Here is a 16,317-nt window from a genome sequence, read left to right as displayed (position 1 = left end):
AGGAGTTTCCATCTGCACAGAGAGACAGACTAGTGTATTGCTTAGAAGCAGGGGTCCTGCCGTCAGCTAGTGTGGGTTTGAATTCAACCATAGCCATTTACTAGCTGTGTAACCTTGGGCAAATTACCTCACCTTTCTGGCCAGAACCTCAGTTTCCTTATCTGTTAGATGAGGATAATGACAACACTTATCTCTTACGGTGTCATCAGAAATAAAAGGTATTGTATGTAAAGCACAATGCCTGGCATTTAAAAATTCTCATATGTGAACTGTTAAAATAATTTTTATTTAAAATATTTTTATTAGAGGAGATCACAACTAAGTTCCATTGAGACAAAATGTTCTACTATCTGAGAAAAAAGCAGTCTCTTCCTCTCTCCCACCACACTCCCTCCTTTTCCTTACTCAGACCCTCCCACACACACTCACCCAAACACTTTTATTTTGTTCCACTGAGGTGAACTCTAGAACACCTAGAGAGGCCTCTTGTAACCTCCAAGCTGTGGTGGTCTAAGAAGATGCGAACCCTCAGACAATCACAGCAGGGCTGAGCTCTGCATGTTTTTTCACTCTGAAAGCAAAATTACAATGAGCCATTCTAGGACATGGTCTGAAAAGGTGTAGCTTTTGTTGGTAGAGGTGATAGGAATGAATAAGACAGCCTTCCTGCCTCCAAGGAGTTTACAGTTTAGGGTGAGAAATAATGCCTCTACAAGAGACTCAAACATAAGGTTGACTGTTTTACAAGCTAGGAAACTGCTAGAAAGAAAAGGCAGCAGGAATTTGGAGGAGAGAGTGAGAAACTGCCTCTGGGGGAGAAGGTGACTTTTCAAGGAAGAAGTGGCATCTGAAACTGTGCTTTGAAGGATAAGTTGGATTTCAATAAAACGAGAAGGTGAGTAAGGTTATTGTAAGCTGAAGAAATAGCACGTAGAGAAGCACAAAGGCATAAGAAGATGGGAGATATTCTAGACGTGCTGTATTTGTCATTTTTAATACGTGATTTTCACGAGTGTATGTTGTTTACTTTTACAATTTCTTCGTTTGTTTGAGTCTGAGTTACAGTGTCAGTTTCTGGGACTCACAAAGACTTCCATGTTATAAAAGTCTCCTTTCAGTTCGTAGGATGTATGGAGACAGAGCTATTTTTCAGGTTCTCTACGGGAAGCCATTTTGTAAAGAATAATGTCAGCTGGAATCTGGGGCTGGCCCTTGAGGAAGATGGCTCCCAAGAATTGCTGAGTAAGAATTTTCTTAACGTGTCCCCCAGATTTCTAAGCATGCAATCTGGGATGGATATCATCCAAACTAAAAAAGAAAAAAACAAAAAGAGGAAGAAAGAAAGGAAAGGAAAAATAAAACAAAAAAAGATAAAAAGAGAATCCCAACCCAATGAAACGCTTCCCCTGAATCCATGGAAAGGCTGGAAGGGGACAGCAATCTGTTGAGGGGCAGCATGAGCTGGGGCAGTGCTATCTTCCAGGTCTTAAGTGTGCTCCTACCCTGTGGAGAAATCACCACAAGCTATCCTCCGTCATCTCCCGAGTCCTCCCCGTTCCTGTACCATTGAATGCCTGGGGGAAAAGAAATAAATAGCCAGGTAGAGTTCAAACCAGAAAAAAATGGAAACCAGATTCTCTGAGGGAAAAACAGAATCAGCGACATAGGGTGCAGTGAGAGAAACCTGGAAAGCAGAAATGCTAAAAGCGAGCGAGAGGCTCTTGCCAAAGGAAATTAGATATGAGCTGCCAGGTGATACAGCAGCGGAAAGGTCAGTGCTATTTTGGGCTGAATATGAAGAGGCTTCAGGCATCTCAGGACAAAAAAAAGTACAAAGTAGAGAGGGTTCAGAGAAAGGCAACCGCATTGATTAAAGGATGGCTGTTGGCTTTGTGGGAAGATTAAAGCATGAGTTAGGCAGGAGCAGCCAGAGAGCTTGGTGCCAATTGTCTATTAATAGCACTTTGTGGTGACAAAACACTCAACACTGTATTTATTTCTTATCTCTCACACGGTTGTTCTCTCCTTGTAAAATGTATTCATTCATCCAGCAGTCATTTATTGACCACCTGCTTTGTGCCATTCACTGTGCTGATGAGTCAAAGTTAAATAAGCTACAGCTCCAGTCCTTGAAAAGCTCACTAGCTAACAGAGACAATGACAATGAAGTGAAATGCCCCGTGGTAAGTACTCAATAGGTACCATGAACTCAAGAAAAGGGATTACTATGGTGCTGTAAGAGGGCAGGAAAAGTGTAAAGAGAAGGCAATATTTTAGCTGGATTTTGCAGAATGAATAAGTTTTCACAAAGTGGAATGGGTAGGGTAGGGGGTTGGAAGACATTCCAAGCAGAGGAAGCAGCATGATTAAATACACAGATTATGTATTTGCTCCCAGTATGGCCTCATGAGGCTGAAGCCCAGGGCACGTGGACAGACTAAGGAGGGAGTTATAGAAAACAGATCACAAGAGGGATCCATCATTTCTCACAGTATGTTCCAGTGTGCTGATTGACATAAACCTCACCCACAAATATCCTTGAAGGTCTACAGTCAAGCTCTGTGCCGGACATTGTAGGACAATTACAAGTGTGCATGACATAGTCTCTGATCTGAAGGAGCTTATCAATCAATCAATCAACACTTGTTGAAATCATAGCATGTCCCAGGTGCTAAGCTGAGGATGCATCTCAAATCAGACAAACCTCCAAAAAGCTTCAATCAAAATGCTGGCAATTGATCAATTATGTAAATTACTAAAATTCTAAAAATGGATAGAATAGCAGCCCATAGATATTACGACGTGCCAGCAGTGGGGAGGGAGGATATTATATGGTAAGTTCCTGTTCCAAATACTTACTGAGGTAAAATAAACCTCCCCAAATTTTAGTGGTTTAAAAAACACCTTATCATTACCAGTCATAGTTCTGTGTCTTGACTGGGCTCAGCTGGGTGGTTCTTGTTTGGGATCTCTCATGCAGTTGCTGACACATGGAAGCTGGAGCTGGAATCATCTGCAGGCTCGACTGGGCTGGATGTCCAGAATGCTCTTTTACTCCTTTACTCGTATGTGTGGTGCCTCTGTTGGGATGCCTGGTACCCATAGGGGCTATGTGGGCATCTGTCTCTCTCCACACAGCATCCTCTTGTGGCTGCCATGCACTTCCGCACGGTGCAGTCATCTCAGATGGTCTCAGACATCTCACATGATATTTTGCTTCCCTCAGAGCCTGTACTCCCAGAGTGAGTGTTTCTGGAGGCTGAGGAAAAAGGTGCAAGGCTTCTTATGACCTATCCTTGGAAGTTATGCAGTATCATGTCTGTCAAATACTGTGGGTCAAAATGCAAGTCACGGGGACAGCCTGTTAAGGGACTGAACATCAAGGGGCGTGGGTCACTGGAGGGCCATCTTTGGATAAAAGCTGCTGTGGTTCCAAATGACAATAAGAATTGCAAAGGAGAAGGAGTCACTGTGTAGAGGACTGACAGACAAGACGCTACACTGGAGAGGGGGAGCTTATGTTGGGCCCTGGAGGAAATGTGGGTTGCATCTAAGGAGAGAGAGAGCTCATGGTGAAACGAGCATATATTCTCCAGAGAATTTGGGTTTGAATCTTGCTTCTATCACTCACTTTCTAACCATGTGCCTTTGCGGACAACACTTCACAGTGTGGTTGAAGAGAATATGATAATGTACATAAAAAGCCTGCATCCTAGCCAGAACTCGTAAAAAAGAGTTATTATTATTAATCACAAAAGAGGATATTCAAAACTGTTAAAAAATTAAAGATACAAGATATGTAGAGAACACAATGAGTGACCTATAACATTCTGTTAGTAATATTCAGAATGGATTAGAAGGGATAACTTATAGCAAGAGCTGAGATTCCACAATTTTTACATTTGTCACAAATTGTACTTCCTAAAATGTGTATGTGGATAATAATCTGGCTAGACACCCTCATGGTATGATTAGAGAGCAAATGAAGACTGTCTTATCCCAAAATATCATCTTCTATAATATGCCCAAGAGTCTTCTACTCCATCATTAGTAGTTCATTCTTCTCAGTTAAGATGTCTTGTCTCCTGGGAGCTCCTATCACAAAGGAAATACTCTGGAAGAGATAATATATTAAGATATGATCAATTACTAACAATGTATTATACTCTCGAGATCACTTTTCAACCGCAATAGTCAAAATATTCTAGGTTATAAAGTGCTGAAAATATTCCCACAATCTTAGCTCCTTTTAATACAACAAAACTTACTCGCTAATACAAAGTTCCTGGTATGTCCAGTCAACTCTCCTCCATATGTTGGCTCAGCACTAAAGGCTCCTTTGATCTTATGGCACGTCTATATCAACCTCCCATGATCACCATAGCAAGAGAAGAGAAGACAGGAGAGTCATGCACTGGCAATTAAATGCTCCTACAAGAAAGCGACATGCATCACTTCTGTTCAGATTTCACTGGCCAAAGCAAGTCACATGGCCACATTTAGCTTCAAGGGAGGCAGGAAACATAAGCCTCTCATGTGCCCAGAAGAACAACTAGACATTGGTTAAGGGTAACATGCACAGCACATTGATCAAAAAAGAAATTTAGGGGAGAAAAAAATTAGTCTGCAGTTGAAAAGATTTTTGATAGTGAAGTGGTGGGGAAATTTTAGGTGCAGAATTGGAGGCAGATCTGATGGGTTATCACTATAGGTTTCTGGAAAGTACGTAGATACACAGGGTGGCACCAAGCTCCTAGAAAAGGAGGAGGTGTCAAGAATAGAGATAGAAGGAGAAAGAGGAGCACATATCCAGTGCCATCTTTGGCTCTTTCACATTTAAGCATCAAGCCATTTATCTTCAAACACTACGTCATGATGCTCATCATCATCAGAAAGCCAACAGTCCGATGGTAATGTTTTACCAATGGTCGATAAATGGAGAGGGTGATGGGGTAGGCATTCTGTATAAGCCAGAAAAGGAGGTAGGCTGAAATGAAACAGCAGAAACTAGGCCAGAGTGGGAAAGTCAACAAAAGATGTAGGCCAGTAAAAAATGTAAGGTCATGTCTGGGTATCAGGAGATACAAGAAAAAGAAACTGAAAAAGCAAGGATAGTCTGAAACTGCTTTGAACTGATTTCAGTTCAGGGTTCTGGGATGAAGGACAGCAGGCTGATGCTTCTCAGGGGAAAAAAGTTGTCTTCAGGGTAAGTAGCAGCACAGAAGAGCCTAATGATCCTAGTGGGGATCTGCCATGCTTCTAATAGAAACACCCTAAATAAGGGAGCTGGTCAGTCCTCTTGCCTCCGGACTGCTGCCCGACTCTGTATCTGTGCATGCAGGCAACTCGAAGGGTTGATTTCTGCCACCTTGACATGCCTCTTACCATCGTTCACCCTATAACTTTAACTGATAATGGGGTTACAGTAGGTGATTGGCTGGCCAATTCTTTTGTTTTAATTTTTTATTTTAGAACAGTTTTAGAACCACAGAAAAATTGAGAAGATGGTACCAAGAGTTCTTGTATATCCCACCCCCAGCTTTCTTTTGCATCTTTCATTAGTGTGGTGCATTTATCACAATTAATGAACCAAGATTTACTCTTATTAACTAATGGATGACAACTTTTAAACGCCAATTCTATGTATGATCTAGAAATTGGTAACGGCCACCGTATATATTTGTAAGTCAAATAAAAGAAGGGGTTATGAAACAAAGAACTTTATGTATAAAGGACAGAGCACTTCAGCAACCTTATCTTCAGTAGGCGAACAACAACAAAATTATATACAAAAAGGGTCTCTAGTGCCCAAATGGGTATTATTGCACTTATGCACTGAAGCTCAAACTCAATGAGGTGGAATGAATCTAAGAAGACTATCAAAAGATTGAGTCCATGATATCTCAAAAATAGCTGGGAACAAAACCCAGTCACCAGCAAGCACTGTGTCAGACTCTATGTGTATCATCTCTTCTCGGCTGCTAGCTCTGGAGACCTTCAGCTTATGGTTCTTGGGCCTCACTTAAACAAGCTTAGCAATGAATTCATAGCTTGTTCCCACAGGTGGGGTCTAGAATTACTCGTGTTGCTCCAGGCTCGGCTTCTGATAGTCTCAGGTGAATCACTGAGTATTTGTGCATCTTCTAAACTGCAGCTTTCTCCACAAATTCCTGAGATGTTCACAGATCTTAAACCTTGCCCTCCTGATTTACTTCTTCAGCTCTCCCCCACAACCCCAGTCTGCTTGACTGATGATGTAATGGCCTTTCCAGATGTCTCATCAAGGAGCCAGACTTTGTCTCTACCTATAGTTACTGCTTGGGGGTACTATTTCAAGGCAGAGAGACCTCCTATTTCAAGCCAGAAAGGCAATTCTGGCTATGAATATTACTGCTTCCAAAGATACCTGCCACCATCTCTTCCCTGTCCCTTGGATATTCACAACAGCTGAGATCAGACCGAAGATCACTGTATCCACTTGAGTGCTGTGATCCAGACTGCTGGCTGCCTTCCTTTGTGTACAAACCTGGTCATTGTTGGCAAGTCTGACGACTCAACACAAGTATCCAGTACTATGTGGTTGACCTGAGTAGACCTGGAACCACTGACGGCAGCACAAATGGTTTTGTGTGCATGCATGTGTGTGTGTGTGTTAGAGGGTTATTGCTGGAGTTTATGAAAGGACTTATAGGATACAACGATAATGGTTAGGGAAGGTCATTGATAGGGAAAGACTTGGGATGGTAGACAGAGTTTAGGCATAAGAGAAAAAGGAGGCGGTCTGAAAAAGAGTCAAGTGTCAGCATTATTTCATCGGATCTCCATTGAAAGAACAGGGAGCTGGGAGATTATCAGTCAGAAGGGAAAAGAGATAGTGACAGATCACCAAAGTAAAAGAAGTGAAGAATACGGTCCCCCTTCTCCTGCAGTTGGAGATCTGAGTCACAGCCAATGACTCAGCATCTGTCTCAAGTGGCCAAATGATGGCTTTACAGCATTAGATCCACCTGTCCTCAAATTTCGTCTGCACCTAGTTTTGGGGCACAGACTACAGGATCACTCTTTTTAAACTTTCGTCTTTGATTTCCAGTTTTTAGTCAAGCTCAAGCTTTCTGTTTCATTAGTGGAAAAATATGAGAGCCCTCCAGTGGCCAAAAATAAAACCTATAAATTTATACCACCTCTAAGTAAAGCCTCTTTAGCCTTGTGGAAAAAAGTTGTCTCTATATTTCAAAGACAGAGAATTCGGTGTCAGATAAGGTGGAACTTTTATTATCATTCCATTGACTCTCAAATAACTCGAGTAATTCTTAGCATTGGCAGATAGAGGCACAGCATTGGAAATAGAATCCGAGGTGAAACATTCCCCACACAGAAAAAAGTCTCTTAGTATATTTCCTTAAATGGAGATTTGTTGTGTAAAAATAAAGTCACAACAAAGAAGAGTTAACATTCCTTATGGTCAAATTAAAGAACTCATGTACAGAGGAACTTGGACTCTTCTCTTTGAAGATATAAATCTGCAGTCAGGAGAAACTGTTCCTAAATTCCTAATAGGAATTTATATAGATATATGGCTGGACTGGTTTTTTTTCTTCCCTCTGGCTTATCTACGCTGTACACTTTCTCTTATCCATGCTAATGGAGGGGATCAGTAGTGCAGATAATTGAAAGGTTGTGTGCCAACAAACTGCTTTGTGGTTGCTGCCAAAAACTCCCCAGTGTTGCACGGTTAATGAAAAGTCAAGCAATAGCAGGGTTCTCATCACATAGCAGCCCAGTATAATAATAATAGCTATTATTTATTGAGCCCTCACTATGTGCCAGATTAAGTACTTTACATCCAATTATTTCCTTTTATCCTCACCTACAACCCTATGAAATTGGTATATTTTCTTTTTTTCTGGATGAGGAAATTGAGTCTCAGAGTGTCAAGTAACTTCCAATGGTCACTCTACTCTTTAAGTGGTAAGACTGTTTTCTAAGCCAAGGTTTTTATTAAAGCAGAGTCCATAAATGCAAACATTTTGCTGTCCCACCTCCAAATGCCATAGCATATCATCCCATGCTTGGGGGAAATGTTCTGCAAAAATAGGATTTGGGAAATGGATTTAGAGCATGGGGCCTGCTCTAACCCTCCGTAAAGAAATATTTCCAGGCTAGATGTATTATTCATAGGCTTTTTGGATTTGATTTACTCCTAAAATTTTAATTAATCTCCATATGAGGGAATGATTTGAGGTTCCACATGCAATGGATACATTTTAATCTTTACCTTATTGAGGTTCTCTGTCGAATTTGGCTTAGTAATAGCTCCCTTCTTAAATATCTTTCTGATTTCAGCTTCGGGACCCTATTCAATCCTTGTTCTTTCTTTACAACTACTTCCAATTTCTTTCATTGTCTTCCCTTCCTCCATCCATCTCTTAAATATTGATGTTCCCCACAGTGTTGCCCTTCGCCATCTTCTTGGTTTGCTTTAACTGTTCTTGATATGGCTTCAACCAGAATCCAGATGCCAGTAGTTGGCGCGTGTTAATATTCAACTTGTATCTCACTCTGTTCCCCAAACTTCATACTTCCAACTGCCAACTAGTTATTTCCATTTGAATTTCATATTGGCACCTCAAACTCACCAATTTTGAATGTATTGCTTAGATTGTTAAGCAAATTATGTTGTTACTTAGCAATGTGTCTTTCTGTGTGATGCATATTACTATTAGCATCATTATCAATAAGCAATAGATGAATAAATGTATAAAGTTCAAACTTCTTAGCCAAGAGTATAGTGATTGTCTGACCCCGGCTTTATATCAACCTTCATTTTTATACCTTCAATTCCCTCCATTCTGACCCCGCTCTCAAATACCTTCAGGTTCTCTAAGTTCTCTTCTTAATTTTCCACACCTAAGTGTAGACAGTATTTTGATTCTATGCCTCTAGTTCTACATTTTCTTCTTCTTCTTTATTTTTCTTTTCTGTTTTCTTTATTTTCTCTTTATCTTGTGAACTTTTGCTCATCTTATAAATTTGACTCCAAATGTCCTCTATTTTTTGCCCAGGTCTGCCAGGCAAAGTTAGTATTACTTTTATCTGTGATCCCACAGTACCTTGTACACATTGGTAATGCAGAATTTGTGTTTTAATGCAAAAGTTGATCAGAGGGTCTGACATTTCCCCTATGAGCCCCCTGAGGTGAAGGACTGACACTTACGTTTCTTTTTGTCTTTATTATCAGACACAATTCCTCAGCATGCAGTAGAGGTTTGATGAAAGAGTAAATGACCCATAACCATACCTTTGGCATATCCTGGTATACACAGTGTTTACAGCCATCAGAATTAACTAAATTAATCTCACTCGGATGCCCAATCAGGAAGGGGAAGAAGCTTCAGAAATTAACTCCACTTCTGAAACTGTGTAGCGTATAGAACAAAATATAAAAGGAATTTTCATAAACGAACCCTCAGAAGAGTGGTAGAGAGAACTAGAGGGGTGAGTGAGGAGCCAAGAAATCAATAAGGACAAATAATTAAAATTTAAATAAGAGAGAGACTGGCACAAAAGATTAGCATCTCACCTCCTTTCTTGCAAATCCAAAACAGTCTTCATTTCGATCAATGGTAGCATAATTCTCTTAGCACGCTCCGCATGGCCCCACTCTCCAATTTGCCAAACTCGAAGAGTTTTGTACTTGTTCTTAGTCTTCATCGATGTTATGCTCTTCTGGTTGAATACACATATACTCAAATAATCTCAGGTGCAAAGGAACCCAGGAGAAGAGAAATAGCAGGCAGCAGAAGGAGTAGGAAACAAGTCAGAATTAACTACTGTGAAAGTGGGAGTTAGAACACAGCTGGTGCACAGGAAAACTGGACCTGGAAATCCATTCAGATTAAGATAGCCTCGTAGAAGTCAGCAGCAGGAGCTCAAGGAGATTCGCTGTAGTGTTCTACTTTTAACGAGGCTGGGCTACTCTCCATGTCTCCACTCCATTATTTTTGTACAACTAACTGACTTCTTGTATTCTTACTGTATACTTTTTTTTTGTCTTAAAGCTTCTACTTATACATATTTTCCGATGTCTCAGTTTACTCGTAATTTCCATCTCCCTAGTTGGACTTGAGTGTTTCTTTGTGGGAGAGGTAGTCCCTTGTCCCCCAGTCTCTGTTTTCTCCTTCCATAGTAGGGATTTTTAATCCTATCAGACTAAACATCCCATTTTTACTCTGAATAGTTTACTATGCCCCCTTTCCTATCCTGAAACCTACCTTACTTATACAAATACCTTGAAAAGAACCCCAAATGCCCTAAGTATAAAACAAAGAAAATAATTTAAAAGAAAACAATTTACATTACTTATTTAAATTAAATTAGTTAATTAAAAATAATATATAATTTAATACATAAATGCCCAGGCATAACTACACTAGAAAATGAAACAAAATAGTAAGATGATTATACCTAAATGTGAACCAGGATGAATGTGGCACTTACAAATGGGGACTGACACGGTGACTTCTGCTGATGACTCAAATATCATGAGCAGCCTTGTTGTAGATGACGTGCTTTTTTCTGAAATGGTGAACAACTCTGGCTAAAGATACAAATATAATAAAGAACAACTTTTCCTTGACTGAAGGAGTAGGTACACCTCCAGAAAATTCAGTTTATGTTACAATTGCACATTTATATGGAAAATGGAGTTAAGCTCTACGCTTAGGAAATTATAATTTTTTTTCCACTCACCTGGACATCCTTCAGGATTTTGAAAAGGCGTACATACAGAGCACAAAACAACTCTTCATTACACAAGGCTATTCTGGACATTGCAGTTCATCCAACTTCAAGTTAAATGGTAGGAGGAACTTCCAGTCATTGTGTCAAACAAAATACCACCACACGTTTCTAAAATTCTGCTCAGGGTATGAGTTTAAAACTACTGTTTTATATGAATAGAATCTCTGATTTCTGACCAGGTACCCAGCTGCTCAGAACATCCTAAACTGCGTTTTTCAGGCTCCATGGTGGCCAAGTGTGGCCATGTGGCTAAGCTGTGGCCAATGGATGCGAGCACAACTTTTGTATTTTGCTCTGAAAGAAAAAGGTGTACCCTCTCCTTCTTTTTCCCTTTCCCACTGGCTTGAATGAAGATGCAGTAGGAGTTATTTTCTACCATATGGTTAGGGTATCACCTTAGGGATGGAAAGTCAAGAGACAAAAAGATCCTGAGTTGCTGATAAACTGGAATTGCCTTGCCTGAGGTATCAAATACCTCTGATGTCCTACCTCATATCTCTTTATCTCTGACTTCAGCTGCAGCTGCTGTGAAAAGTTGCATGAGAACTTTGACTCACTTCACACTGATAGTGTCCTGCGTCAAGTATATTCCGTATGTCTTCACTTTCTGCCATTTGGCTTGTCCTGTGACTTGAGCACTGGGAGGAACTTGCTCAGCCAGTGCACACGTGCAACTAGAAAGTACAAAAGCGTTCATATCATCGTAGAAAACTGTCAACCAATTGGGAATGAAAAGCATTGGCTACATTTTTCTGCTTTTCCATTTTGGGTGGACAATTCTGGGAGACAATCTGAACACTTCTCATAAGATCCATGCAGAATCCAGCAGTTTTACTAACTGCCGTGGATGCTTTAAAGAAAGAAAACCACCAACTCAGGGTAAAACAAGAGGTCTCCATGGCAAGGATTAAAGCAACCCTTATCTCCTGCATCCACAGTTCAGAGAATGCACAAAATCAGGAACAGAATTTTATTGTAAGGGATACAAAGGATAAAGTACGTGCAGCCACAACAGGTCTCTTCTGTCGAGACAGAGGCTGATAGGACAGAAATAGGACCCTAAGACCCGGCATGGAGACATTTGTATAAATGAGTCCAAGAGTCTTGAATCTTCATGGTCCCTTGAAACCTCTGGACCAGCAGAAGCAGCCCAGCAGTAGCTGGAGACCAGCCTGTCTTTATCGAGGAACCAAGCAAAACAATAACGGAGGTGGATGCTTCAAAAGACGATGCTTGTTATCTGTCCCTACATATCCTCATTGCTTCCACACCAAAAACTAGGATCAGAGCTCAGTACACCCCAAGTGGGGAAGTATAGTCCATGTTTCAGGAGGAAATAGCTTATTGAACCAAAAGAATTTTAGGACTTGGCTAGTGAATACAAACAGACAGATCTTAAAGGAGTTGCACTTGGGGAGAGGGGAAAATATATGACTACATAAACTCTGCAGTTATTCCCCAAATGCATAATTGAAATGTATATACTTAGTAGCTAGCAGAATGTTCATACTGGTTTTCTGACCTGTGGAGTTTAGAAGCCATTATGGCCAAAAGGGGTAATGGAAGTTCTGATAACAGCCCCTCCAAATCCCACCTTGCTGTTATAATAAAACAGAAGTAATAATTCATCCTTGAAAACATTGTAAAGGTTAATGTCATTCTCAAAGACTTAAAGGTTGGAGGAGTTTGGTCCTCATCATATCCCCACTTAGTTCACTCCCTTCAAAAACCAGAGGAATCATAACCAGAGACAACTGGTTTATGAATCACCATGAACTTAATCAATAGGTAGCCCCAACAGCAGCTGCTATGCTGAATGTGGTATCTTTACTGTAATTGACACTTGATATGCCCATATGAATCTGGAAAATGTATGTTTTTCTGTCTACCAGAAGCTGTTCACATTTGCATAGAGACAACGGCTCTAAGTATTCATTGTCATGTCAATGCACCAGGTTAACTCTCTTGTTCTCTGCCACAATACAGTATGCAGTGACCTTAATCATCTTCCTCAGAACATCATGTTAGTCTACTATACTGGTGCCTAATGATGATGCTCATTGGAACTAGTGGACAGAAAGTGGCAAGTATTCTGGATACTCTAATATCCACATACATACATGCCAGACACATACATGCCAGAGGATAGGAGACAAGCCCCCAAAAGTTTCAAGAATTTAACACATCTGTAAAGTTTTTAGGGATCCAGAAGTCTAGAGTATGAATGAGTATCCCTTCCATATACTTTGCATTTTGGGCCTCTTTGGATTTTGGAGGTAACATATGCCATGCCTGAGAATATTGCTTTGACCTAATTATTGAGTTGCTCACAAAGCTGTCAGTTTTGAGTATGCCCACATCCTCAGGGTTCTGGAGCAAGGCCATGCCTTCGGTAGCCAAGAATTGGTCTTCACATGTTTGGTCACAGTGGTGAATGGACAATTTCTGCAGCCATGATCTAACAAGGGCAAGGAAACCATGGACTCCGACTATTAACAAATTAAGGCCTTGGTCACCCCACCAATTACCTGAAGTACCAGGCAAGAATAAGGGAAATCTAGAATGAGTGGTGAAGAGAAGATGTTTTGACTATCAATTAAAGCCTCTGGACCAGTTCTCTCATTGGACCAGCAATGAGACTGTAGTTTGTTTCCCCAACCTTTGTTTATTAAATCTCTTGTAAAAGTTGCAGCTAGCCACTACCTTGAAGACTCATTGACAGATTGTACTTTATGAGGGCATGAATAAATCTTGACAATGTGAGGGATGGACTGTGTCAGATGCCTCTGTGCCCCAACCTACATCATCTCAGCATACACATGATTCCAACCATGACAACTGCCAGTGAGCACTTCCATATAGGCTTCAAATAACTTCATGCTGACAGTGCTTCTCTTCAAGAATGCTCCACTTGTCTTTGGCTTCTGCCCCAGAGCTTCACCAACACCTAGGACACTGGCAGAAACTTGCTTGGCAGGAGGCATTCTCTCTAAGAAACTGGAGAGAGTTAACATCTCTGAGGATAATTCTGAAATGATGAGGAATGGGCATTGGTGGATAAATTCTCCCACCTCCCTTTCTTCAGCTAAACAATTCTGGAAGGCAATCTGTAAGTTTCTCAGGTGGTACCATTGCTCGCAGTGGTGACCCCAATATTGTGCCCTTTTAATGCCTTTTCTCCTTCCATGTCTCACTTCCTCTGTCCTTCATTCTTGTTCTCTTGGATCATAGCCTAAGTGAACTTGCCTGAAAAAAAGTTTTTGCCATGGGTATGCATTTGGGAGAACATAGGTTAAAACACCAACCCTGGATTGCTAACTCCCAGTCTGACATGAAAGAAATAAACACTTATGCCATCACCATCTGGACCAAAATACATCCAACCAATATGCCCCTATTCTAATATGACTAATATTCTAATATGACTCTTGCTCTACTTATCTCAATATTGGGGTATCTTTTCAGTTTCAATTTCTATATCTAATTCTTTGCTTCTGGCATTTTTTAGTTTAAATTCCGGAGAGGAAGACTTTGACTGATTTAGCTCATCCTTTCATACCAGGTCAATTCATAACCTGGAATATAGAGTGACTGATCTCGTGGAAGAAATGTTTTATTGGATGAATTAACTACTTCCAGAAGTGGGCAGGGAGCACATGGTAATAAACACAAGGCTATTCCTTCATGTAAGAGCATGAATGAGACTGTTTCCCCTAGAAGGAGCTGTAAGCCTGGTCAGCCTCACGACTGATTGGAATAACATAGTCCTCCAAAATGCCAAACCTTCCCCAGGTGTCTCTTATTTCCATCCCTTCATCTTCATTTCTACTACCACAGAGCCACCCCATATTTATTAGGTTTTGGTAGATAACACAAAAGTCTCTACAATGGCTTCCATTCATCCAGTTTCATCACAGTTTTATTTGGCTCTCAGAACAGTGCCATATTAAGCTTTCATTTTAATCATTATCCTCCCCCGTTCATGTATCAACTTTAGACATTTCCTGCCTATACATCAACTCTAAATCACTCAGCCTAATATTTAAAGACACCCATAAACTACCTACTGGAATGCAAGTTTATTTAGGGCAAAGCTATATCTTCTGTTCCTTTAAATAGCTCCTAGAGTCTTTGCAGCATTCTAGACAAACAACAAGAGCTCAGTAAATGTATGTTGAAATTAATTTAGCAGTGCTTCTGCATCTTCTATCTATCATCTTCTTAGGCACTTAAGGAATTCTCCAATTTGAGAAAACAAATATTTTCCAAATGAGAAATCAATCTAAACAACATAACAGGAGTATATAGCATTCAAAAAGACTATTAAGTCATATCATCAGAAACTGGGGGAGAACTAAATAGATTGTATATTATCATAGGCTATGTCCAAGGAAAAGGTAATCCCAGAGTTATTCTTGATTTTTAACCAACTAAAAGACTAATGTACATTGTTACCTGATCAATTTCATTAATTCCTTTGTAATTAATCACTAACACGGACAAAAAAAATCAATGAAAATTGGTCCACATGAAAGACATAATACAATGTTCCCAAAAAAAAGATCATTTAATTGAACACTATTAAGTGACTTTTACTTACTACAACTTTTGTTACCATATTTTTAAATGTCTCTATTTTAATAATAAAGATTTCCAAAAAAAAAAAAAACCTTTCTCTATGTGTGATTAAAGTTGGAATTTTGTCGTAGCTCAGTACTGCTGAGGGCAAGACAATTTAGCCATTTAACTCCTGTAATAATGATCAGCACAATTCTACCTGTAGTCAAGTGAGGTAGGAAAACTCATTCCCGGTAGCCAATGAGACTTTCAGTTGCCCTTAAAACTCTTTTGGGACATGGAACCCTTTAGATTCTGTTGAAGGCTATAGAGTCTTTCCCTAGGGGAAGAAAAAAGTTTATCCATGACATATTGCCTACAATTCTTGGAAGTGAGGAGGTCGTGGACACCTGAAACCCATTCCTTGACCATTGTGGGGGTCTTGGATTTCAAACTTCTGCCTTAAATGAGGTGTCCAAAGTTATATGATGCTCTTAGGGAAGATGGTTGCACTTTCATTCAACCATCATAAGGCCCTTCCATGTGTCAGATACTGTGCTAAGTCCTGAAGAAACAGATAAATAAAACATATTCCTTTCCACAGGGAGATTTATAAAAGGGTATGGAGAGACTAAAAGGAGCAGAAGTGCTATGAGATGTTATGAATATTATGACAGCAGTACATGCTAGGAGAAACCAGTTTGTGTAATACTAAAAGGTAGAATATGGAGTCAGATTGTCTAGGCTTGAATCTCACCTTGACCTTTTAAAACTAATATGATTTTGTGCAAGTTATTTAAATGCTCTCTGCCCCAGTATATATTGCCCCAGTACATATATTGTAGGTGATAATATATGCAATTCATAGGGGTTTTGTGAAGATTAAATGAGTTGATATATGTAAATCATTTAGAACAGTGCCTGGACCATAGTATGGACTCAGTAAATTAAGATTATAAA

The 16,317-nt window shown here is 40.0% G+C and overlaps 1 long non-coding RNA gene across 6 annotated transcripts in view; it reads right to left on the bottom strand.

The window, feature by feature from the left end:
• Positions 1 to 448: 448 nt before the first annotated feature.
• Positions 449 to 16,317, bottom strand: part of LOC124249476 (uncharacterized) — a 30,802-nt gene continuing 14,933 nt past the window's right edge. For 3 of the 6 annotated variants that reach the window (XR_006891404.1, XR_006891407.1, XR_006891406.1), the window contains exons 3-4: positions 9,581 to 11,474; positions 449 to 4,114 (exon numbers count right to left, since the gene is read on the bottom strand). This is a non-coding gene — a long non-coding RNA (uncharacterized LOC124249476). The remainder of the gene's footprint in view (positions 4,115 to 9,580; positions 11,475 to 16,317) is intronic. The other 3 variants (XR_006891405.1, XR_006891409.1, XR_006891408.1) reach the window with 3 other exon arrangements.

Source organism: Equus quagga, chromosome 13, assembly GCF_021613505.1.
Source record: "Equus quagga isolate Etosha38 chromosome 13, UCLA_HA_Equagga_1.0, whole genome shotgun sequence".
Lineage (NCBI taxonomy): Eukaryota > Metazoa > Chordata > Mammalia > Perissodactyla > Equidae > Equus > Equus quagga.
This window is presented reverse-complemented; position numbering and strand designations above follow the sequence as displayed.